Consider the following 26945-nt stretch of genomic DNA (forward strand, 5'->3'; position numbering starts at 1 on the left):
GTTGAAGCCTAGTTTGCTGAGGCTATCAATAATGCCTGAGTGGAGAATGGTATCAAAGGCCTTGGCCAGATTGAGGTAGGCTGTATGAACTGCCTTGCCCTCATCCACAGCTCTGGTGACTGACTTAAAGAAGTCAACCAGGCTGAGAAGACATGATCTACCCTTCATAAAACCAAATTGTGTGGGATCCAGAGTTTCGAGATTACCTATATCCTTGTTAATTAGGTCCATGATGACGCACTCCATAGCCTTACATATTAGACTTGTCAGGCTAAAGGGGCGATAATTCCCAGGGTCTGTAGTTGCTCCCCCTTTATGGAGAGGGATGACTATATCAGTGTGCCATTCTGTAGGGACAAAGCCTGAGGTGAGGCTGTGATTAAACAGGGCACACAGGTGTGGTGCCAGTTCACTTTGTAGTTCATGTGGAAGACAGCCAGGGATATTGTCAGGTCCCATGGAAGCTGTATTCTTGGCCTTGGACAATGCAGCTTTAACCTGTGCTGCAGTAATGTTGGGTGCCAGACATTCTTCCGGTATTGTGATTGGCCCTTTGGGGGGAGAGAAGGGTAAAGTTGGCACTGAATCTGTCAGCCAGTATGTTGGCAATATCAGTTGGCTCAGTATAGGAGGTACCATTGTGCAGTAACCCAGAACAAATCTGGGTATTGCCGTGGAGATTCTTGATATAACTGTAAAAGGCATTGTGGTTGTTTTTAGTGTCTGCTGCAATTCTGCCTTCATAGCTAGCTTTAGAGGTTTTGATGAGGGATCTCAACTTTTTGTTGAGGCTAATAAGGGAGCTTTTCCAGTCTTGGGACTTCACCTTTTCCTGCAACAGTTTCTTCCTTCTGTTGTAGAGTTTGTTAATGGCAGGGGACCACCAGATTGGCTTCCTTTTTTTTGAGGAGAGTGTCTTGGTTCTGTTGGTTATGGCTAGTTCCATGCATTTATGTATGTGTTCATATAGTGCATTGGTGTATGATTCAGCTGTCATGCACCTATTTTCCATTTGCATGGGTGCCATGTAGTTAGCCACCTCTGTTTTTAGGAGCCCAAAGTCAGCTTTGAAGAAGTTTTCATAGTGGTTACCTTTGCTGGTGGGGTGGGTGAGCTGTGGATTTCCATGGTAATTAGTTTGTGGTCGGATCTAACCAGGGAGGAATTGACTATTGGTGTTGAGCAATGGTTGCCCATGTTAGTAATAACCAGGTAAAGAATGTTGCTTCCTCGAGTGGGGGTAAGAATGAGCTGGTCCAGAACATTGGAATTAATGAATTCCAGGAAGCGTTGGGCAAGTGTATTGGTGCATGAGTAGTTTTCCCAGTTGATGGAGGGGTAGTTGAAGTTATCCAGTATGACAGTGTTGAGTAGGACCATAATAGTTTCCAGGGTGCTTAGGAATGTGGAATGAGAGTCTTGGGACATGGTTGGGGACCTACAGCAGGCTGCAACCTGAATTGCCATCTTACCCACTGTTAGTTGTACCTGAAGTATCTCCCATGTGTTATGGTGGGCTACTGTTCTGGAGGTGTGCATATCCTTTATGAATATGGAGACGCCACTGCCTTTGGAGCTTCGGTCCATTTTCTGGGGATGAAAGGTGTGGAATGAGTTATAGTCTGGTAGTGCAGGGGTGCTTTCTGCTGCTTTAAACCAGGTCTCTGTTACAGCACAAATGTTGATGTTCTCCATTTTGAGGAGTGCTTCAAGTGAGTGCATCTTGAGATTTAGAATGCTAGCATTGAGCAGCATGACCCTCATATTGCATTTATTTATAGCTGTTACGGTGGTAATTTGGTCTTTGGAACACCACCTAAAAAAGGCACTATAGGGGTGGCAAGAGCCTTAGCCAGCATCCGGAAACCTAGGGCTGACAGATGCAGGCTATGTTTGGCAAAGCATCGAGTCTGTCAGTCATATCATCCCAAGCAGACAATACTGGATCCCCTTAGAATGACACCAAAAACTTAGTCAATTGTTGAAGTCAATCATTTTCTGCTTGTACTGCAGTATCATTCTGTGCAATGGTAGGATGCTGCTCAGGGCTAGGGTCATACCTGCCAGGGCCACATAATCCAAGAGCTCCTCCATGTCTCTTTTCATGTAGTCCAGGGAGGTACATCTCAGGTCATTCACACCCAGATGGACAATGACAAAGACATACTTGTACTTGTTGTGGAGTGACCTGAGCACGTGTGTTATGTGTCGGATCCTGGCACCTGACAGACAGCTGACTGTTACCTTCTCCTTATTTAACCTAGTGAGTGGGACATCAGTCTGCCTCACTATCAAGTCACCTATGATTAGTGTATTGGGCAAGCTGTTTTGCCTTAGGGGCTTAGGCTGAGGGGCACACTGTGTAGGTGAGCTATGTGTCTTGTGATTTGTGGTGTGTTGTGATGGTCGAGTGCATTTCTGATTTGGAGGTCTCTGCTGTTTGGGTAGATTTCTATTGAGAACCTCCAAGAAGGTGGGTGTGTGATTTGTGTTTTTATGTCAGAGCTGTGAGGGCGGGTGTTCTGGAGGGCTTTGTGTTATATGTGGTGTGGTGCAGGTGTTGACCTTCTCCTCTTGACCAGCTATTCTGGTCTTGGCTGGAGAGTGCATGTCTTCCAGTTTGGATATATAAGTGCATCTCTCACAAGTCTGAGTATAGTGAGGTAAGAAGAAAGGGTTGTCTGTGTACATGAGGCAGTTGCTACACTGCCTCAGAATGCCCAAGTTCACCAGGTTAATAGGAGAAAGCACAGGGAACTGACCTTTAGACATGCCAAGAGGGATGGTCATTATTAATAAGTACTGGAGCTATTTCCTTATAGGATGTTTATTGCTGTTAGCACTTATGTGTGCTAGGTGAATAAGCTAGTCAAATGCAAGAGAGAAGAAAACTAGCAAGATCTAAGGGAAAATTGAAGAGCAGTCTTTCTAGCACTGGTAATAGTTTACATTAGCTTAGTGGAGCTGCACTGCACGCAAACCCATGCAAACACAGGCTTTTAAAGCAGAAAGTTAAAAGGGAGCTAGAAACCACTCCTCTTGTGGTAGATAGGCTACCTAGTGCTTACCACTCCCACTTATAAGCTGAGAGGCTTTCCTCTAACACAGAAAGATTTGGGGAACTCAGAAACTATAATACAGTCCTGAATACAGCAAACCTGTATCCGGACTACTCTAGTAACAGGAAAGGTGGGAAAACAAGCTAGAACTTTTTTTTTAACTATAACAGTAGCAAATGAGCAAACTGATTTAAACAAATTAACCAATAAAAAAGCTCAAAACTGAGCCCTGTCCCAGCAGTCTTCAATCAGACAAGTTCTAGCTGCACACTCCTGCCACTAGGGTGCAAGGGAACTTTCTCCAAAAAAAGATGGCCTGGATTAGTGCCCAAGTTATACAAAGCTAGATTCAGCAGGTCTGACTCTAGTCTGTGCTACAGCAAACAAGGTGCACCAATTTCAGAAAGAAACAGTTCAAATAAGCAGGCACAATAAGCCTTCAACCAGCAATTCCCAGCTCAGAAGGGCGGAATCTATCCTCTCCTCCTACAATAGTGTATACCACAAACCTTCCTAATGTAAAACAACTGGCCTGAAGCCCAAGTGCTTAAACCAGAACTAAGACACTTTTAGAATAACAGACACTAAGCCTTCAATCAGCAACTCCCAACTTAGAAGGATGTAAGCTACCTGTCCTGTCACAAGACTGCAGACCACAAACCTTCTTAATGTAAAACCACTGGTCTGAAGCCCAAGTGTTTAAACCAAAAGACTTAGAACAACAGTTATAATTTAATCAGGCTACTAACAAGCAGTAATAAATGCAATGGAGTACATACAATTTAGTACTTTTAAGAATAGTCAGCAAAAGCAAAATAAAGTAATAAAGTAGGAAAAAACACAAATACAGTAAAAGTAGATGAATAAAGTGCAATTTTTTAAATAAAACAGTAGCAAATGAGCAAACGGATTTAAACAAATTAACCAATTAATCAATAAAAAAGCTGAAAACTGAGCCCTGTTCCAGCAACCTTTAATAAGACGAGTACTAACTGCACACTCCTGCCACTAGGGTGCAGGGAACCCTCTCCAACAAAAGATGGCCTGGTTTAGTGCTCATGTTATACAAACAGAGGTAGATTCAGCAGATCTGAATCTAGTCTATGCTACAATAAACAAGGTTCACCAATTTCAGAAAAAAAACAGTTAAAATAAACAGGCACAATAAGCCTTCAACCAGCAATTCCCAGCTCAGAAGGGCAGAATCTACCCTCTTCTCCCACAAGCATGTAGACCACAAACTTTCCTAATGTAAAACAACTGGCCTGAAAAAAAAAAAAAAATATATATATATATATATATATATATATATATATATATATACTTGCTTCCCGCCTTTCTAATCTAGTATAGTCCAGTTTTCAGGTTACTGCTGAATTCAGGGCTGTGTTACAAATCTCTGTTTTTACCCATACCTTACTTGGATAGAAGGAAGTTTCTCTGTTCACCTGTGAGAGAGGGGAGCTTTGAGCAGCCTATCTGTCCCTGGAGGAGTGGTTTCAGCCCAGAAATTAGTAGTTTATTTGCCATTTTGGGCTAACTCCTATCTCTTTCATTTCCCTGCTATAAATACCATATTTACCCAGTTTTGTGCACCGGGCAGCGCCGGTTAGCTACAAAGTCTCCTCATCAATTTTTCCCTTGAAACTAGACAAACTTTCAACTTAAGTACTCAAGCCATTCCTTTCTCAGCCCGGCACTTGCTCAAAACTTATAGCAAGCACTTATAAACCCGAGCACTAGACCCTCCTGTACTGTACAGAAGGATAAGGCTCTCTATTTGACCTTACCAGCCATCCAGTAAAACAGTTCACTGTACCTATCCAGGCATGTCCAAAGGGCAGTTTCAGGTGTACTCTCCAGTCCAACTGGTGAATCTGGGCATTTTGAGGCAATGTTACAACTGCCTCATGTACACAAACAACCCCCTCCTCCTACCACCAAACACTAACACATGCGAGAGATGCAGTTATACAGCCAAACTAGAGGCTAAGATCTCTCAACTGAAGACTGGATCAGACAGTCAGGAGGAGAAGAGAAATACTTGCATCACACCACCAGTCTTACATAGACCCATTAAACCAGCACTGGCAAAACACACATAAATACATGAAAACATACTCACAGGCTCTAAATAAAAATCTGCAAAACCAACAGAGATCTCCAAAGCAAACATCAAAGCAACCTCCACCCCCCAAAACAAACCATGAAACACATACTTCACAAAACCAGTGTGCCATGCAATCACAGCCCTTAAGGCAAAATAACATACCCAACATACTAGTAATAGGTGACTCTATAGTCAGGCACACTGACGTCCCACTCACTAGGCTGAATATAGAGAAGGTTACTGTTAGCTGCCTGTCAGGTGCCAGGATCTGCCACATAACACAAGCACTCAGGTCACTCCAGAACAACAAGTACAAATATGACTCTGTCATTGTCCATGTTGGTGTGAATGACCTGAACCGTACCTCCCTGGACTACATGAAGAGAGAAATGGAAGAGCACTCTGATCATGTGGCCCAAGCCGGTATGACCCTGACCCTGAGTAGCATCCTTCCCTCACCAAGAATGATACCACGGTATAAAGAAAAAAATCTCAATTTCAACAAATGGCTAAGTTTCTTGTGTCATTCAAAGGGGATCCAGTGTCTGTCTGCCTGGGATGACATGCTCGACAAGCCACGCTGCTTCACTAGAGACAGCTTGCACCTGTTACCCTTAGGCTTTTGAATACTGGCCAAGGCTCTTTCCACCCCCATAGTGCCTTTTTTAGGCAAGGCTCAAAAGACAAACCCACCACCGTAAATAGTACAAGTAACAAAAAACTGAGGGTAATGCTACTCAATGTCAGAAGTCTAAACCTCAAAATGCATGCACTCGAGGCACTCCTCAGTATGGAGAAAATCGATATATGTGCAGTAACAGAAACCTGGTTTAAGGCTCCAGAGAGCACTCCAGCACTACCAGGCTACAACTCATACCATACATTTCAGCCACAGAACCCAAACCAAAATACAAAAGGCAAGGGCGTATCCATATTCATCAAGGATACCCACACCTCCAGGTTAGTGGCACAGCACGATGCTTCAGAGATCATCCTCGTGCAACTAACAATGGGCAAAACTGCAATTCAACTTGTAGCTTGCTACAGATTACCCACCATGTCCCAGGACCCCCATTCCGCATTTCTGGAAACACTGGGAAACATAAAGGTCCTACCAATCACCCTAATATTGGGTGATTTCAATTACCCAAACATTAATTGGGAGAACTACTCAAGTACTAACTCCCTTGCCCAACTTTTCCTAGAATTTATAAACACAAATGCCCTGGTTCAATTGGTCATCACTCCCACCAGATGTGACAACATATTGGACCTGGTCATCACCAAAATGGGCGACCAGTGTTCCACACCAGAGGTCAACCCCTCGCTGGTTAGATCTGACCATAAACAAATCACTTTGGATATCCATATTCCACCCCCACCCCGGGACAAGAAAACCACAGTGAAAAACTTTTCAAAAGCAAACTTCACGTTACTTAAGACCGAGGTGGAAAGTTTCAAAGCCCCCATGCTGAAGGATAACACTGTCCAAGCTGCAAAATCCTTTACTAATGCATTCTGTGGGCAGCTACAAGAATGCATGGATCATGCCATCCCAAGCAAAACCAAGACTCACTCCTCCAAGAAAAGGAAACCAGTCTGCTGGACTTCTAACATAAATAAGCTATACAATGAAGAAGGAAACTAGTACAGAAAAGAGTAAAATCCCAAGAAGGGAAGACATCCCTGATCAGTATCAGCAAGAAACTGCGATCCCTCATTAAATCATCCAAAGCGAGCTTTGAAAGAAAAATTGCCAAGGACTCCAAAGATAACCACAAGGCATTCTTTAGCTATGTCAAGAATCTAAGTGGCAATGCTCAGATCTGCTCGGAGTTAGTGCAGAATGGCACAAAATACACTGAACCGACTGATATCGCCAACATCCTGGCAGACAGGTTCAGTGCAAACTTCACCTCCCTCTCACCCCCAAAAGGGCCCATAATAATACCAGAAGAATGTACAGTCCCTGTAATCAGAGACACTCAGGTTAAAACAGCTCTCTCCAAAGCCAAAAACACAGCATCAATGGGACCAGACGATGTCCCAGGCTGCATCCTAAATGAGCTCAAAGACAAACTAACCCCTCACCTAAACACACTGTTCAAACTCAGCCTCTCCATAGGCTACATACCCATAGAGTGGTGCACAGCAATGGTTATTCCACTCCACAAAGGTAGAGCCGCAACAGACCTTGGGAACTATTGCCCTATAAGCCTGACTAGCTTGGTCTGCAAGGCTATGGAGCGTATCATCATGGAACTCATTAACAGAGACATTGGGAACCTCCAAACACTAGACCCTACCCAGTTTGGCTTTGTTAAGGGCAGATCATGCCTCCTAAACCTGATGGACTTCTTTGAGACAGTTACCAAGGCTATAGATGAGGGAAAGGTGGTACACACAGCCTACCTAGACCTCACTAAGGCCTTCAACACCATTCCCCATTCTGGTATTATAGACAAGCTCACCAGCCTGAACATAAACCCCTACCTCACAAGATGGGCTGCCAACTGGCTCACGAACAGAACCCACATGGAGAGAGTTGCGGGAACCAGGTCTGACTCTAAACCAGTTACAAGTGGCATTCCCCAGGGCTCAGTCCTAGGACCCCTCCTGTTTGGCATATACTTCTCAGAGGTACAGGCAAGTACAGGAGGACTATGGCTGACCAAGTTCGCAGACGACTGCAAACTAGGGGCTATAATTGACTCTCCGGCTGACACAGAGATCCTCCAAAAGGGTCTCACTGAGATGGATACCTGGTGTCAGAATCATGGCCTCAAGCTAAATGCCAAAAAATGCATAGTCATCCCCTTTGGAAAAAACAAAGTACCCACAAACTACCACATAGGTGGTAGTCCCCTAAATACGGAAGATGTAATAAGGGATCTGGGGACCCAAGTAGATAGTAATCTCACTTTTGATAATCACATTGCCAAAGTGGTTAGAAAATCCTTCTACGTGGCTCACCTAATGACAAAAGGGTTCGCATCCAGATCAAAAGAGGTCATTGTGCCACTCTACTCATCAGACCCATCATAGAGTACAACGCCCCATTTGGGATGTACCTTACAAGACACTTGCAGCAGCTGGAAAGACCACAGAAGTACCTCATCAAGAGGATCACTGGCCTCAAACAGAAGCCCTATGCAGCTCGATTGAAGAAACTCCAGTTGAACTCAGTTGCATACCGCCTACTCAGAGGTGATCTCTGCCTGACATACAAGGCTATGTCCAACCCAGAATTGATGGACATGCTCCACCTAAAGAAAACCTTACCCCCTCGAGCCACATGCTCTAGGGATCTAAACCTCACCACAACAATAAATAGGACGTGCTGGAGGGATAGATTCCTGTCCAAGAGACTTCCCATGCTTTGGAACAAGATCCCAATCTACATTAGGCAGAGTTCTTTGCTAACACTCTTCAAAAGAAATTTTGATGAGTGGATGGGAAACAGAAAGTTTACCTCGGGATCACTTCAGTGGCTCTGCTGGACAGAGGCACAGGGAATTAATCTAAGGGGGCGGCGAAAGCCAACACATTCTGGCTAGGCTTATAAATGCCTTCGGGCAGATAGCCTAGTACCAACCTATGAGCCTATGAACCTATGAACCCCAAGTGCTTAAACCAGAACTAAGACACTTTTAAAATAACAGACACTAAGCCTTCAAACAGCAGCTCCCAACTTAGAAGGATGTAAGCTACCTGTCCTGGCACAAGAGTGCAGACCACAAACTTTCTTAATGTAAACCAACTGGCCTGAAGCCTAAGTGCTTAAACCAAAAGGCTTAGAATAACAGTTACAATTTAATCAGGCTACTAGCAAGCAGTAATAAATGCAGCAGAATAAATGCAACTGAGTACTTTTAAGAAGAGGCAGCAAAAGCAAAATAAAGTAATAAAGTAGGAAAGGAAGAAACACAGCCGCAGTAAAAGCAGATGAATAAAATGCAATATATATATATATATATATATATATATATATATATATATATATATATATATATATATATATATATATATATATAATAGGGTTCCCTGTCTTCCAAGGTACTAGTATATTCATATAAATCAACTAAAAAATGTTTACTGTCTCTCAGTATATGCTCATTCACATCTGCTAAAGGTCTCGTAAAGAATTCCAAAATAATAGAAAATTATATTATAAATTACCCAATTAACCAGTATAAAAGCTCAAAACTGAGCCCTGTTCCAGCAGTCTTCAATCAGACAAGTTCTAACTGCACATCCCTGCCACTAGGGTGCAGGGGAACCTTCTCCAAAAAAAGATGGCCTGGATTAGTGCTCAAGTTATACAATTTATCTGCACAGTAATATATCATATTTACTTCAGTTATATCTCATAAATCTCTTTGGATGGTCCTAATTACTGTGTCAAACTTCTAACTCACTTGAAAGTATATATGATGTACAGCTAGCTTCAAAGGTAATCTGTTACCTGCTGGCATTGCAGTGGAATAGATTGCTATTGTCATACACCTATGTTATCATTAATATGTATAACTCAACTTATACATGTTGTCAGCCCTTTTTTTTTGTCAAATTGTCTGCATTATAATCTGTCTGTGACATAAAGAAGGGGGACAACATTCAACAATATACATACAGAGATGGGTAGGAGACCACCACTGAGAAGATTTTCCTCTTATGCAGTAACAACATATGGTTAAAAAGGAACCTGTTTCAGTGAGCTATAGATATGGATGGAATGAAAATATATCTGTAGTGTTACTTCTGACTAACCTGCACTATCTGTGGTATGTTTATGGAAACCAATGGCTTCTTAGGATTTCCGTCAGTTGCATGTTCACTGACTAGTTTACAGATACTTTGTGATGCTTAGTAATATAAGCAGTAGTTGTTAGCGCATGCGGTCTGATAGAAACAACATGAGGTTGGTTCACTGTTTATTGTGTAGATATGTTACCATGAGTGAATAGCAGTTTCATTCAATATACTAACTTTTTCGGCACTGTTTCTATATAACTTCCATTATGTGTGTTGCATACCATATTATGAGAGTAACATTTGTTATGATGTGTATCACTGACTGTAGTTGTATGTGATAAGCATCTGACACTCTTGGACTACACATGCTCATTCTGTTTAGATGTGCATGTAACTGTGGAACACCATTACTACAGCACATCGGCTGTCTGCTGGTCCCTTACTTGTTATGATATCCACTGCCAGGGGTTCAAATCCCACATGAGACCTATGCAACTTTTTAATGGATTGTACATGTGATGATGTTGTTACCTCTTATATATTACATATTCAGGCAATTTGTTATATTTATTCTGATTATCTATACATAACCGTAATAAAAATGAAACTGATTGTTAAGCACAGGTTTGCATTGTAAATGACAGGTGAGATAGTCAATTGACATATACTTGTAACATCATCATATCAATATGCAAGCTTCCATATAAAGTATAACATTTGCATATCACACTGTCTTGCAGATGTCAATCAGAAGTAGGGAAGACAATTACTCACACAGAGGGATGGAAATTATAATCGCAGTTTCTCCCCAGCATGATTGCAGTATTCTTGGATGGATGGGCAATACTGTCTGGAGGAATGAAGTGTGAATAGATCTTCTAAACATGATCAGTGCTTTGGGCAGTCACAATAGATCCAGTGAGGCTTGTCAGTGATGTACTCTGGCACGATCCTCAGCGCAGCCTACAGACTGCTGCTATGAGAGGGTGAGAAATGCCACTGGAGTTGGGACACTCTTGTCTTCCCATATGCGATAACTGTGTTACTAGCCTCAAATCATTCCACCAGAACATATGTTGCCCTCATGGTTAATATTGACAGGTGCAGATTCTAATTACATCATAGCTGTGGTCCTATACTCACTGACAAGTAGTCCCTCAGGTATTTCACCATGTTGGAAAGCAGCCCTCAGACCACTTTCCTGTCATATTGTGGCATTATGGATGCTACCAGAGTGTGTCACCATGATATTAGTAATGAGGGATCTGCTGAGCACATCACTTGACACTCCTTTCTCTTCATGTACAGTTCTGCATCAGGTACAGCAGGTGTTTTAAGTGGAAAGTGGGTGCAATCTATTGTACCGAGGATGCAGAGGAAATTGGATATAGCACAGAATTGTTGCATGGCAGTTCTTTAATCCATGACTGTTTCTGGGAAGTGGGTGTAATCATCCACCTTGGTGCACATTGCTGCCAGGAAATGCAAGAAAATTTGAATGGAAGCTGCCTGGGATACTCATATGGTATCTCCCTTATGCTGCTTAAATGTTCCAGGGGCCAGTATACCTGGACTCAGACAAACTTTTGTCAGTGAGTGTAAAAGTAAAAAAAAAAACCATACAAAAGTGTGTGTGTGTGTGTGTGTGTGTGTGTGTGTGTGTGTGTGTGTGTGTGTGTGTGTGTGTGTGTGTGTTAGTGCATATACAAATGTGAAGAGTGAAAGTGATTGAGCAGTCCCAGCAGCAATTACTAGGTTTGCATACCTCTTGACTTCTATCTTAGTTCAAGATAAAAAATTGCAAAGTTGCTTGAACAACAGGATTTGTATTAGCATGCATGTTTTGATCCACAACTGTGTTTCAGGGTGGGAGTAAGATTGATCCAGCAGTGGGAGCAGCAGTTAAGAGGTTTGCATACCTCTTGACCTCGTAGCTAAAGTGATTGTTGGGGGAAATGTTGTACTTGGGTCTACATAGACAAACTACTGAAGGTGTCTTTGGGGGAATGTTTCATTTGGCATCAGTGAAGTGCTTGTGCATACATGGAAAAGTACTGAAAGGATCACTGGATAAAAAGTTTGATTTAGTGTTAGTGAAGTACTTGTGCAGATATGGACAAACTACTGAAAGGTAATGTTTCTTTTGGTGTCAGTAAAAATGCTTGTACAGACATGAACATACTACTGAAATGATCGGTGGGGGAAATGTTTTATTTGGTGCCAGTGAATAACTTGAGCAATAATGGACCAACTACAGAAGGGTTCCTTTGAGGAAATTATTTGTTCTGTCATCAATCATGTGACAATGTGTCAATGTGGACATTTTGGGAGGAAATGTTTCATTTGGTGTCAGTGATATGCTTATGTAGACACAGATAACTTACTGAAGGGATTGTTTTGGGGAAATGTTCCTTTTGGTGTCAGTGAATTGCATGGACACACATGAAAAAAACGCTGAGGGGATTGTTGGGGGAAATGTTTAATTTGGTGTTAGTGAAGTGCTTTTACAGGCATGGACAAGCTATGAAATGGATCACTGGGGGAAATATTTCATTTGATGTTAGCAAAGTGCTTGGGTCTGGATGGACTAACTACTTACTGAATGTGTATTTGGGAGAAGTGGTGCATTTGATCTTCGTACAAGTGCTTGTCCTAGGATCACTGGGGAAGTTTTCCATTTGATGACAGTTGACTCCTTATGGAGACAAGGACAAACTACTCAAGGGATCAATGGGGGAAATGTTTCATTTGCTGTCAGTCAAGCACTTGTATAGGCAAGGCCAAACTGCTAAATGGATTACTGGAGGAAATGTTTCATTTGGCATCAGTGAAGTGCTAAAGCCTGCTTTAGATCACTTATTGAGTATAACATACCTTTTTAATGAGTTTATGAATGAAAACACTATTTTACTTAGCTTATTGTGGAGGACCACAATATTCATGACTGCATGCTAATTTATATCTGAAATAGCACAGTCATGAAGTAATCAGCATTACCACCCTGCATTACTTGAGTCCGCAGTTCAGTTCTAAACGGTGGTACTTTATCTGAATCTCTACAATCTGCCTGTGATTTTTGATACTGCATTTCCTCCCACATCCAGTGACATAATGAGTGGTGAAATTACACTTCTTCACTTCCTCTTAGTATATGGTGTGTCCATGTGCCTGCCAGTTCATTACAACCCTGTTCAGGATAAGCTCCAAACCTTCTATGCCTCTGCAATGAGGGTAAGTGGGTAATTGAGAAAATAATGAGTGATTTTTGGCAGTGTGGCATGTCTGACCACCTCTCAGTACATGACGTATTACTGTTGTTTTACACTATATAATTTTTATTCACATGCAACATGATTTGCGAGAGCCTTAGGAAAATGAAAACTTTCCCAAATGAAAGTAAATAGCTTTAGGTAAACTGTAGGTCATGGTCATTAAAGTACTGGGGGACATTTTTATCCTAGTATCACACTGGATTCATTATCCAGGGTTTTAAGTGCTAGGTGAGCAGTTAGGATAGGAGGAGATGACATAACAGTGGTGAAGTATAACCAGTCTGCAGGAAAGTCCACAGGAATAGATGGTATTCCTGTGGAAGTTTGGAAGTTAGAAGGGAAAAAATTGATAATGATCTGGGAGGTTTTGTTTGACAGTATTTTAAGACGAGGAAAAGTACCAACATCCTGGAAGAAAGCAGTGGTAGCTGTAATACCTAAAGAGGGTAAAGACCCATTAGCACCAGCTTCATACAGGCCCATTTCAATACTAAACCATGATTATAAAGTGTTTAAGTCTATAATGGCTAAACAAATGGCAAAAGTGATGCTGAAAGTAGATAGATATAAATTAACATGGTTTTGTGGAGGGGAGGCACACTTTTGACAACTTTAATAGAAAACTGATGATCCACAGGGAAGCAGAATGTAAGAAAATGCCACTGTTGTTGGTCTTGATCCAGAGAAAGCATTTGACAGAGTAGGCTGGAACATTAGGAGTAGAGCAATGGAAGCATTTTCATTCTCAGATAAAATTATAAGGTTGATTAGGAGGTTTTATGAGGGATCGGAGGTGAAAACTAAAGTGGGTGGGGACATACCTCTCAACCTCTTATAGCAAGAAATCTGGACAAATCCATAAGTAAAAGTGGGACAAAGGCCCAAAAATAGGGATAATTTTTAAATATTGCTATTATAAACTTAGAAAGCTGATAGAATAACAGGTTTTGCATTAGCATGGATTTTCTGAATGGTATAAAGTCTGAAACTCAAATGTCTGTCATTATTTTCTAACTCCGATAGTTAAAAATTTGCCACTAGTTTGCCAGAAAACCACAATTTTATGAAAAATGGACCAGAAATATGAGGCAAAAATCTGGACATTCTGCAAAAATCTGTACAGTTGAGAGGTATGGGTGGGGATCATCTCTGCTAATCATTGCTTGAGCAGAGGAACCAGGCCAGGGTGTCCTCTCTCCCCCTTGCTGTTTGCATTATATTTAGAACCATCGGCAAAGAAAATAAGGGACTCAGAAGTTTATTGGTAAGGTAGTTAAGAATCAGTGAATTTTGATCAGGACAAAATGAAAGGCAGCGATGCATAACAGAATGGTGATAATGCTACAAAGAGTAGCGTCAGAAATGAACTGCAGACATGCAATGCAAAGTATGAAAGCATCACTCATGGGAACCTCACTGTTTGAAACTGTTGAAAAGCAAGTAGAGGAGTCAGTCAAGAGCAGTTAAGAGCAGTGATATGAAAGAGAAGTACGTGACACAGCTCAAAGTGGCAGTTCTGCCATTTTGCTGTATAATGTCTACCAGTACAGAAATTTGGATCACAGCTTGTAGGCCTAATAATTAAACTAATGAAACAATAGGCTGCAGCTATACTTGGAAATGCAGAACTCAGTACAAAAAATAACAGGTGAAGTGAAAGTAACAGAAAATAATTATATAATACTTCTTTGGAGAACGGTACTACCAGACACATTATCAAATGCTTTTGTTCTCATTTTGAATGAGAAAAACTGCACAGATTGTTAAAATACATGCAGCAAAAGAAACTGACAACGAACAAATCCAGTAATTTAGCAAGATGCAATGCCTGTACTACAAAAAGCATTTAATGTCAGTTTCAAAGTAGGCATTAAATAACACGAAATGCAAGAATGAGAGAACTCCATGCGCTAATGTTTGTGAAATGAATCACACATGCTTTCTGCAGACGTAGCAGCAGGTAATTAAAATCCATGAAGTACTATTGTTTGGCAAAGACAAAAGCCACTGGCTAAGATAATTAACAGCTCAAAAAAGACTGAATAACTCTGTTTACTAATCCTTTCCACAGAAAGTAGAAGTCAGGAGAAGGGAGGCCATTAACACATTTAGAAGATACCTTTCTTTGAAAATAACAAGCCACAAGCTAAAATAATGAATGGCTCAACCTAAAAGGTGTTGTGAGTAGAACAGGAAAAAAGAAGGACTGTTATTAAAAGGCTGAAACTTCCTGTAGGCAACCACCCCCTACCCTACAGACAAGTCTCAAGCACGCTCAGAATTACACACTGCTCAAGGTAAACATTACAGAATGTAAACAAAGAAAAGCTGGGATTGTCCCTTTAAGAACTAATCTTAAAATCTGCGTTTACCTGAACTCATTCCCTCCAGTGGAGTTGGTGAATTTTGCACTGTACAATGTTACAGTAAACACAGTTAGGGGATTAATGAAAGCCTACATTATATTTTTTACCATGTGCACATCGCGACGTGATGCATACATGGGCGCAACAAGTTTTAAATTCAGTAAACTCTGCGCAGTGGCGTGTACTGACATCAGAGAAAAGGCTACGAAAAAATGCGGGCATTGCCCCCAGTATAAGCATTTATTAGAAGGTGACAGTGTTTGTATTAAGAGACATGGAATGGTAAAGCCCACACATAAATACTACTGTTTTATGAAAGGCATGGTTTACATTGCCTTAAGAAAACTATGATACAAATATATTAAAAAATTTCCGCAGCATTATTTTAACTTTTTTTTTTTTAAATTGATCGTGTGGATTTGGGGTCCACGGGGTCTGACTGATGATTATTTGGAATATAAAGAGCTTAAATGGCAGATTACAATCAATGCTTCTGAACCCCCTGGACTCAATGAGCAGGTGTCTCTTAGTTGCATGCTGAGACTTAAAGCAACTTATTTTATGTGACTAAATGTCATTTCTTGCATTGTCACTAGTTTTAACTGAGAGATTTTTTGTATGATATTATGTGATTTTTGGCTATCATCTTAGAAATGTATTATATATGTATAAGTGGGGGTAAATTCAAAGTTTTATCACTTTAAGAAGTATTTATGGTTAATTGATGTGGGATGATTGTTAATTACTATAGCTTTGTGATAAGTTTAAAGGAGGGTTAGTTTATGTGCTTGACATTCTGATGAAGTCCATTGTGCCAGGACGAAAGCACTTAATTTAGTGGATTATTAAATGCGGAATGTTATTTCTTCTTCATCTCCTGTTGTGTACTTCTGTTTGATACATCTTCTGCAGAGTTTCCCATCTTTTACTAAAAACATTTTGTTTACCTCCCAGCATCCTGCTGAAACAGTAGTTACATTTTGTTGCCTTAGTTATGGTGCTTCCCTGACACCTCAATAAAAATACAAATTACTTAAGTGATAGCCCACCTGTAACCTCTCCTTGTAGTTTAGATTCACATGAGTGAGAGAACTGTGATTTCCTTCAAGCTCTGAGTTACAAAGGTCTGCTGGCTTCAGTTTTGCTATTTTTGATTGGTTTACTCAATAACTCATCTCCTGCAACCTGTGCTGAGTTATGCTAACCTAGAGTCTTTTATTCAAGACTCTGAGAAGTCTGGTGAACCCTGATCAGTGGGAAAAGAGTTGCATTGATTTTGGAATTCTCAAGGCATTCCAAGCAATGTTTTCACCAAAAATGGAAGAAAAAAGAGCTGCTGTTTGACTTGCTATCTGGTGGGTTGTCTGCGCAAGACCTTTTTCTCTGTAAGAAGCTTTGCCAAATATAACAGACCTCTAATCTACAGCCAAATATATACCAGACTTCCTGCAGTGAAAGAGCTGCTGGTATTTATGCAATGAAGAACAATACATCCAGGTAGGACACATGTGAGAAACTGGCATGGGTGTTGAAGAAAATTAAAGTTTGTGGTATCAAAATTACTGATGCTCCTTTCTAATTAAGAAATATGGATTTGTGAGTTTATTGGCCAGATCAAGAATTCTTCAAATGACAGAAAAAAAGTGGTAATGGAAAAGGTCAGCAAGCATGATAATTTCATTAGACTGAAGAGTCTAAATCACATGCACTTCAAAACCCTTCTTGAGGGAAGATGGAGCCTGATGATATGATTTACTTCAGCCAAGATTTATGGTTGGGTAGGGTAGCCACAGCAACAAGATTTGGCTTATTTTTCTTGGAAATAAAATCTTTCATGTGCAACCTAGGCAGAAATACCACCTTCTTAGATGGCAACATACTGAATTGTTTCCAGACTTGAATGTCAAGCTGTGCAGAAGGAATCAGCTAGTCAAAAACTGTGAACATGCAGCATTCGTTCCAAAGCTGGAAGTGGTGCACAGACATTTGGTCATAAAGAAAGGCATTCATTCCTCAGTCCTGTGCACAACACCTGTTGAGTCAGCGACCTGTGAACTGACAGTAGTGTTTACAGAGAAATGCAAAGACTTCCCAAATATCACAATGAGATGAAGGTCTTCTGACTGCCATTTGGGGCTGATCCTTGCTACACTTCTGATCCCGTGTAGTTGAATCTCATCAAGATTCAAAATAGCAGTGACTTTTAGAGGAGCATTCACACAAATAATCTTCTGAATTTACAATTAAGGTTCTGCACAAATGCACCAAATCAGGCAGAAAATATTCTACATTTGTTACACTTATTATGGCAAAGGAAAGGAAGGATATGGGTAATATATAGGAATACTGAATAGTTGAGTGAAAGGAAAGGTTATGCAAGACTGAAAAATAGCTGGATTAGAAAAAATGAAGTATGGAGGTGGATTGGACATAAGAACAAGCCTGAGTGGTTTGCAGGTGTCTAAGGACTAAAGAAGTAGTGTATGACCAGCACATGCAAATACTGTAAAGATGATATGTTATTTCAATAAAACTTAAAAAAGCAAGAGAAATGTGAGTTATGAGTACCAGAAGTTTGGAGAAAGACACAGATTACCTACATATGAAATAAATGTAAAGAAATAAGAAGAATACGGAGTGAAGTGATTGTCGGGAGAAAGAAAGTCTACAAGGAGAATACAAAAAAGACACTCAAGTTTTGCCATTCTAGGGTGGGCAATAGCTATGAAGGATGGTTGAGAGATGACTAAATAGGATTACTGTCTAAAGCAGGATGGCTGAAAGGAGAAAACACAAAGAAATTAAAGTGATGGGATGAGAAGTGAATGAAGAGCAGTAAAAATAGAAGTGGTACCCAGATTTGAGATGTGCAGGCTAGAAATGGGAAAAGACATGTGTGGAAAGCTAGGGAGAGAGTGGTAACAGAATTATTTATTATTTGAACTGTAACTTTATGAAGAAGTTTTCAATTCTTATTTGAGCATGTTTTTTTTGTTTTGTTTCTTTCATGTCGTAACTTGGAGTGTATGTTTCAGATGTCAAATTGAATATAAAATTAAAAAAAAACATATATATATATATATATATATATATATATATATATATATATATATATATATAAACAGTTACAGCACTTTTTTGGCAGACTATCCTGTTGAGAGAAATTGTTTTTATGAATGAATAAAACGTAATACAAATGAAGATCAGTTTTCAAAGACGCACTTCTGGTAGTACTTTGCATTGCTACTTCAAGTACTAGTGCAGTCCTAGAGTATTTGTGCAAATCAAAAATAATGAGAGCTCTCACCAGTAATATGTATGATATGCTAGAGATGTAAGCATCTAATGGCAGTTAGGACTATGCCTAGTGCTAATTTTCATAGGTTCCCTTCTATGTCCTTAGTAGTGAAATTTTGTGAATTTTAATTAGGTCTAAAATAATTTTATATTAGATGCAAAGTACTTTCAACTGGATTTGCACAGTTATAACAATACCTTATAAAAGATTTCTTAGTGAAATCATTGTATAATTTCAATTGTTGTGAATGACTTGTTAATCTGACTACTTACACAAGGTCCAGATAATTTTATAAACAAAGTATGATAGGTAACAGTCAACTTGATGAAATAAAACCAAAATCTGTTCCCTTAGGCTCAGATTCGAAGTACTGGCACTCCAAAAACTGTAGTTAAAAACACTTCTTTATTTGAACATAAACTTCAGACATGAGTTAAGCGCTTTCATCTAAAATACTTAGACTTCCTCAGAACTAAGTCTCCTCTTGTTCTTTGGATTTATATACTACATACATTTCCAATTATTTAATTAATCAATTAGTGTGTAAAATATACATTGTTTTAAAGTGCCAGTGTGCCTTTTGTTAAAATACTTTTTTAAAATTGATTAAAACATTGCATGCTAAACTTTGCTGTGCACATATAATCATTTGCATTTCCCCTTGTGTTTAAAAATAAAAAAGTAAAAAAAAAGTATAATCAAGGGGCAATGTATTAGAGCTGCCAGGATGACATCCGAATATGAAGACCTGGTTATTGAGTTACAGGGGATAGAGAATATGTTCATACAAAGGGGATACCCCAAATGGATGGTTGAAGATACAACAAGATATGTGATGAACGAATGGGGTAAAAAATACACACCACTGCTGGGGAAAGGACCCCTAATTAAAGTAAGCAACCCTGATAAATCAATGGTTGAGGCACCCTTGGATTATACCAGAGCATGTATATTCCAATATACACCTTGGACTAATAATGTAAAGGAAATAATTTCCAAATACTGGAACATACTAAAAATGGATAGGAAGATTGTGGATATAGTGGGACCCACACCTAGATTTGTGTCGAGGAATGGGGGCAATATGAAAATGGAGTTGGAAAAGAAAACAGACAACAAGATAGATACAGAGGAAATGAAAGGAACAACTAGATGTGGGACATGTAAACAGTGTAGGTACATTTTTTCAGCAAATAGTATTCAACTTGAAGACAGACTGGGGACTTTGATAAAATTCAGGAAGGGTAATTGTAGAACTTCCCACCTAGTGTATCTTGCCAAATGCTCCAAGTGTCCTAGTTATTATATAGGGAAGACAGACAGAACTCTGAGGGAGAGAATTTATGATCACTACTACTGTATCAAGAAAAAGGACACTAAAAATGCTTTATGGAGGCATTTGGAAGGAAGTGAGGGCTGTAATATGTTCCACTTTGGTATTGTGGATATAGCCAAAGTGAATCCTAGGGGAGGAAACATCAGAACGAAATTAGGGGAGTTGGAAACTAGATGGCAAGTGAAATTAGATGCATCCACCCCGCCTGGATTGAATGACCACATATCCATAAAACCCATCCTTGCAAATATGGGGTAGATTGAAACATCAGGGTAGTTGTGTATTAATTTATAAGAACTGACACTGGTGTTTAGAACTGCATTATATCAACCAGTTTATTTTTAAACACAAGGGGAAATGCAAATGATTATATGTGCACAGCAAAGTTTAGCATGCAATGTTTTAATCAATTTTAAAAAAGTATTTTAACAAAAGGCACACTGGCACTTTAAAACAATGTATATTTTACACACTAATTGATTAATTAAATAATTGGAAATGTATGTAGTATATAAATCCAAAGAACAAGAGGAGACTTAGTTCTGAGGAAGTCTAAGTATTTTAGATGAAAGCGCTTAACTCATGTCTGAAGTTTATGTTCAAATAAAGAAGTGTTTCTAACTACAGTTTTTGGAGTGCCAGTACTTCGAATCTGAGCGTAAGGGAACAGATTAAGGTCCAGATAATTGATTAATGCCTCTGTGTTCTCCCTTCCTCTTTGGCTATGAAGAATGGCAGTACTTTGACTGAGGTAGGCATAAAAAGAAGATAGGTCTTATTTTTATAGAGCTCACTTTATTGATTACAGCATTTTCATTTTTACATACTGTATGATCTTCATGCATGGCGCACTTCTTATTTCTGTAGTAACTGCTGATACAACCATTTTATAATCATGTTTATTTTACACTTATAAACTAGCCTCATACCAGACATAGACCAGTTTCTGTTTTAAAACATGATTATAAAGTGTTAATGTCTATACTAGCTAAGAGGATAGCAAAGGCAGCGCCTTATGCCTATACCATGAACCAGCACTCTAACACCTCAGGTCTTCCATGTAAGAGCAAAAACAAACAAACAAACAAACAAAAAAGGATGTTCCTTCATCCTAGGTGGCCAGATGTACAACACACACCTCCCTCACGCCAAACCATTCAGGTCCTGTTTCTGTGCCCTGCCCCTATTCCTCCTCTGTTGCATTCAAACCTGAGTGCTTGTTACATTGTAGCAAGTAGTTTGCTACAGTTTAAAAGAGAAAAAAATTCCTTTTTTTACAGTATACACTGTAGCAACTATAAGCTGTAGCAAACTGCTTGCTACAAATGTAGCAAATAGTCGGTACAGTTTATACCCTGCCTGAATGGAGTGCCACAGCACTCATGTTTTAGTTAAAAAAATGTCCTTCTTATAAACTGTAGCAAACTGCTGCAATTGTAGAAACATTTGCTGCAGTTTATAACCTGACTGCTGCACGGAGTGTTCTAGTTCTCCAGTTTTAGTTAAAAAAGGTGATTTTTGTTTCTTTTAAACTGTGGCAAACTGCTTGCTACAATGCACCATGCAGTTGCTGCAGTTTAGACCACACACAGAGCACTACAATTCTCAGGTTTGACTGCAAATATAATACCAGTTTTTCAAAGATGGTACTGCATTAGAAATTGACAGTATCTAATTGTGCCCTCCAACACTTTCTACCAAGGCCAGTTGCCCCTTTCACCTCACCCTAGCTACTCTACTGAGCAAAGGTGTTCTGAAAATTGATAGATATGGATCAGCGTAGTTTGTAAAGATGAAGCAAACATTTGACAACATTAACAAAACAAAAGAGAGAAGCAGAATGCAAGAAAGCACCATTATTATTGGTGGGTCTTGATGCAGATAAATCATTCAATATAATCAGTTGGGATTTTATGAGTAGGACAATGAAAGCATTTGCATTCCCCGATATAATAATAGGGTTAATCAGGAGGATATATTATGTGCTAGAAGCAAGAAATAATGTGGGCTCTTCTCTAATAAGCTGTGTTTGAAAGGAAGAAAAATGCAGGGGTGGTCCTTCCCCTTTGTTATTTCTTTTATATTTAGACACACTGCCAAAGAAAATAAGGGACTCACAAATTCAAGGCTATTGTGATGATAGGAGGTACTTCCAGCCATGCCAGGAGAAGTATGGCAGTGGACGTGTAACATATCCCAGCAAAGCTAGCTGGAATTTTGTAAAAAAAATCATATGGTATTTGTATATCAAACTGTTTTGTACAGATGCTTGTGTTAAAAAAATGCATTTGTAAAGCATCTTGTGTTAAAACGTATCAACAGTGTGCCCTGCTGGAAAGAAAAGAAATGTACATTCATTATTGTAACTGAATTAAATGTATATGTTTCAACAGAAGGGAAGAGGTTAATCTCAAACTTCAAAATATATCTGAAATTAAATTACTTTATGGGTTAAGCCATAAATATGTTATCCCACAGTTTTGAAAGGAGCCAGAGATGCAATGTCTGTGCTAGAGAATAGTTAGTAGCTCTGTAGGAGGATAGAAGTATTACAATGGTTTTATGACTTCCAGGAGCAGCAGCAGATCTGAGTAATGCTCTTGTGTGTGTATTGTTGGCATGAAGGTGCTAAAACCCTGGCAGCTACTAGTGCTGGTGATAACATGGGAACCAAAAGTCAGATGACCAGATGTATGTGATATAATTCTGTACATAAATAATGTTTTAATATTAGAGGAGACTGAAGTCTTAGCGGTATTCTGTTCTTGGAAACCTGACTAGAAAGACCCTCACTCACATTATCTTGCCTTGTTCTATTCAGTAAGTAGGAAAAGCATTTATTTTAGTCAATCAGGAGTAGATAGCGAGATTAGCTAAATGCTGTTTTTTTATAACCGTGTGAAACTTTCCATCGGTGTGATTTTTACTATTTCCTGTGGCTGAAACTCTAGTGTTTAAGTAGACATTTAGTATTTTCATGTTCTTTTATTATTTATTATTAAATATACTTAAACTTCTCATTGTGAATGGTCCTTTTTAGAAAATTAAATTTACATATTTATTTGGTGATAACTGCAGCCACTCCTGAAAGTCATGCTGTTTACTCAACATTACCATTTGTATTAATATTAATTTCAGTCAGTACAATTGTCTACCCTTTTAAGAGCATTATAGTAACTGACTGCTGGCATTGGATCTACCTTATAGCCTGGGCAAAGTTGTTAGACTGGGTAATCTCTGCTAGCTTTTCACATGTGTGTGTGTGTGTGTGTGTGTGTGTGTGTGTGTGTGTGTGTGTGTGTGTGTGTGTGTGTGTGTGTGTGTGTGTGTGTGCGTTTGTGTGTGTGTATGAAAATTAAATCTCAAAGAGTAGGTTTGTCAGCTACTTGGAGCAGGGACACGACGCACTAGTTTCACAAAGAGGGTGCTGGAGGACTTGGCTTGGACACTTGGCTGAGGACCTAACTCTACAGCTGTGCCAGTGGAGAGTCTTACTGGGGACCTGAAGGGAGACAGATAGAGAAATCCAGACCCTGGCCTGAATGTGTGCCCTGTGTTCTCTTAAGGGAAATTGTGCTTAATGCACAGATGTCTGCATCTGGAAATACTGATTGCATCCATTTGCATTCCAAATGAACTTCCCTCTCCTGTGTCAGTGGTGAGGATTCAGTCGCCTTGATTACTGGCCCAGAGTGAGGATGTCACATGTTGGTGAGCAGTGGTGTGGATTTTGAACTTCTGTAGCCTGTAAGCAGTTGTCACTAAAGGTGCATACTCTCAAACAGCCACAAGGTAGACATTCACAGCTTCATATCACAACAGTTTTATTCATTTATTTTTTGTTAGTTTACTTTAGTCAGGTACCATAGGCAAAGATATCAGCAGAGGATTATGGCAAGCTGACAAAGAACCAGTTGACCAAGGTATTTGAAGCCAAAAAATAGGTGTATGCCAACCTGACTAAAGAGGAAATGATTTCAGCCTTAGTCGCAGCTCAGACCAACAACCAAGAGGATAACCAGTCTGGTGATGGGAATTTGCAGCCCTCAGAGGAAGGACAGTTCACATTTTCCTCAGAGGACTTAAAAATCTGTCTCAAGTTAAAGCAACTTCAAATGGAGGCCAAACATGTGAAATCAGAATCAGCAGAGAGAATGCGGCATTTGGAGGTCAAAGTAGAATCAGCAGAGAGACTGCTACATTTATAGGCTGAAGAAAATGTGAAGCGGCATCAATACGAGAAGGAGATGCTGACCCTTCACCAGGGTCATGGAGGTAATGGGGAAGGGAGTAACTGAACCCTAGAAGCAATAAAGGTGAGTAAATTTCTTCCACAATTTACAGAGGGTGATAATTGTTATATTTCTTTTCATATATTTGAAAGGATATGTAAACAGTATAATGCTGACCAAGGGTTCTGGGTATGGTTCCTGGCCCCCTTACTCCTAGGTAAAGCTGTAACTGTTGTTTCTAAATTGTCTGACACTGATCACTTAAACTGTGATGCAGTTAAAAATGTTTATTGAAATGTTTTAAGTAAACAGCTGAAGCTTACAGAAAAAAAAAGTTTCATAAGCATAGATGTAAGCCAGATGAAAGTGTGTGTGATTATATTGCTGAGTTAAACACTTATTTTCATAGGTGAGTGAGTGGGTTGGGTGACCACTTGTGAAGGGCTGGATGACCTTTTGGTGAGGCAACAAGCCCTTAGCACTTTGCCTGAGGACATGAGAATCTGGTTGACAAACCAAGATTGCAACTCTGCAGATGAGCTAGGGAAAAGGGGGATCTCTGCTTAGCAAGCAGGGCATCACTGCACAAGAAGGGAATACCTATGCTGCACATGGATACAAGGGAACCCATGATGGGCAGCCTAAATCACCCCAGCGGAGTCCACCAGTAACAGGGGAAGCCAGTGGTTGAGATACACAGCCAGGATCAAGGGTTAAAAATTTTAAATTTAACCAGTGGGGCTATGTATCATATAGATGTCCTTGGAGGCAAGGTGGGAAACAAAAGGTGGGGGAGTCACCAAGTGTGAATAAAAGTAAGTATGCCAATGGTAGATTGTCTGGAGACAACAGGGGTTTCAAACTATCACAAGAGATTATATCATATCTTAGTGGAGGGAAAACAGGCCACTGCTAAGACAGATGCAGCCTCTGACATAACCATTGTGAATTCAGCAGTGGTTAAATAGGAGCAGTACTTGTTTGGGCAGTCCAATTCAGTCAGAGCTTTGGGAGGGACCTCATTCCAAATGCCTTTGGCCAGGGTTCACATTGACTGGGAGGGTGGAAAAGGAAGCAAGCAAGTAGGTGTGTTTGAGGATATCCATGCAGATGTCCTGATAGGGAATGATTTTGATAATGCAGTACCCTGTGTGCATGCAGTTACATGCAGTCAGGCTTGAAGACAGGCATGTGGGTCTGGTGGCCTGGAGAAGACCCAGACAGATAGCACCTGAAGGCATGGCTGGTGGTGTGGCTATTTCAGGGAGGGTGCTCCCATGTAGCAGTGAGCCTGAAGGTGAGCCACAGCTACTGGGCAGTACTGATGTTCTCTTGGACAGAGTGACTGCAAGGGCATCATTGAGTCGTAGTACCCAGGCAGACAGTGAGGTACCACTGTCAGAGGATAAGAGAGTTCCTGTGGAAGGGGAGCTGGAAAGAGTCACAGAAGTACAGCTGAGACAGGCTCAGCTGTCAGACCCTACACTAAGAGGCTTGAGGGAGTTAGCTAGGGAGGCACCTGATTCTCAAGGAAAAGGAGAGTCTGCATACTGGAACAGAGAGTTACTGTATAGAGAGTGGACCCCTGAGGGAGGGCTAGAGGGTGAGGTAATACAGCAGTTGGTAGTGCCTAGAGTCTACCATCTGAAACTTCTAGCCATAGCCCATGACATTCTTTATGCAGGTCATATGGGCATAAAGTACTCCAAGAGATGTATTACACAGAACTTCTACTGGCCTGGGATTGCAAGGGATGTAACAGTACTGCAGGACCTGTGAGCAGTGCCAAAAAGTAGGCAAGGCAGGAGACAAGGTCAAAGCTCCTTTGATGCCTTTGCCTGTGACTGAGGAGCCATTTCAGAGGGTAGCTATGGATATTGTGGGGCCTCTGAGTACCCCAAGCTCCACAGGGAAGAAGTATATCCGGGTGGTAGTAGATTATGCTACTAGATACCCTGAAGCAGTGGCTCTGTCCTCCATTGAGGCAGAGAAGGTAGCAAATGCTTTGCTAGAGATTTTCAGCAGCGTAGGTTTCCCAAGAGAAATATTGACTGACAAACATGCCAATTTCATATGAGACTTGCTGGCTCATCTGTGGAAGCACTCATGGGTAAAACAGCTAAAAAACACCCTTACCATCCACAGACTAATGGTCTTCTGGAGAGGTTAACTTCTACACTAAAGACCATAATATGTCCATTTGCAGACCAGTTTAAGAGAGAGTAGGGCAAATATTTACCCCATCAGATGTTTGCTAAGAGAGAGGTACCCCAGGAATCCACAGTTTTTTTCACCCTTTGAGTTGCTGTATGGGCATAGAGTCATGCATATATACTAGCCTTATGACCCCACAGGGCCTTTATAAGCCTAGCCACACAACCCAACTCATTGTGTCCTTATATATTGTGGGTGTTTATTAGGAGGGGCATGTTAGAATGTTTGTAAAGGTTATGTGGGGATTATGTTAGTTTGGGCATAGTTATTGTCTGCTTCTTTCTATCAGAAACATGCTTGCCA

The sequence above is a fragment of the Protopterus annectens genome, chromosome 4.part1 (assembly GCF_019279795.1).
Source record: "Protopterus annectens isolate FY-2018-M chromosome 4.part1, PAN1.0, whole genome shotgun sequence".
NCBI lineage: Eukaryota > Metazoa > Chordata > Ceratodontiformes > Protopteridae > Protopterus > Protopterus annectens.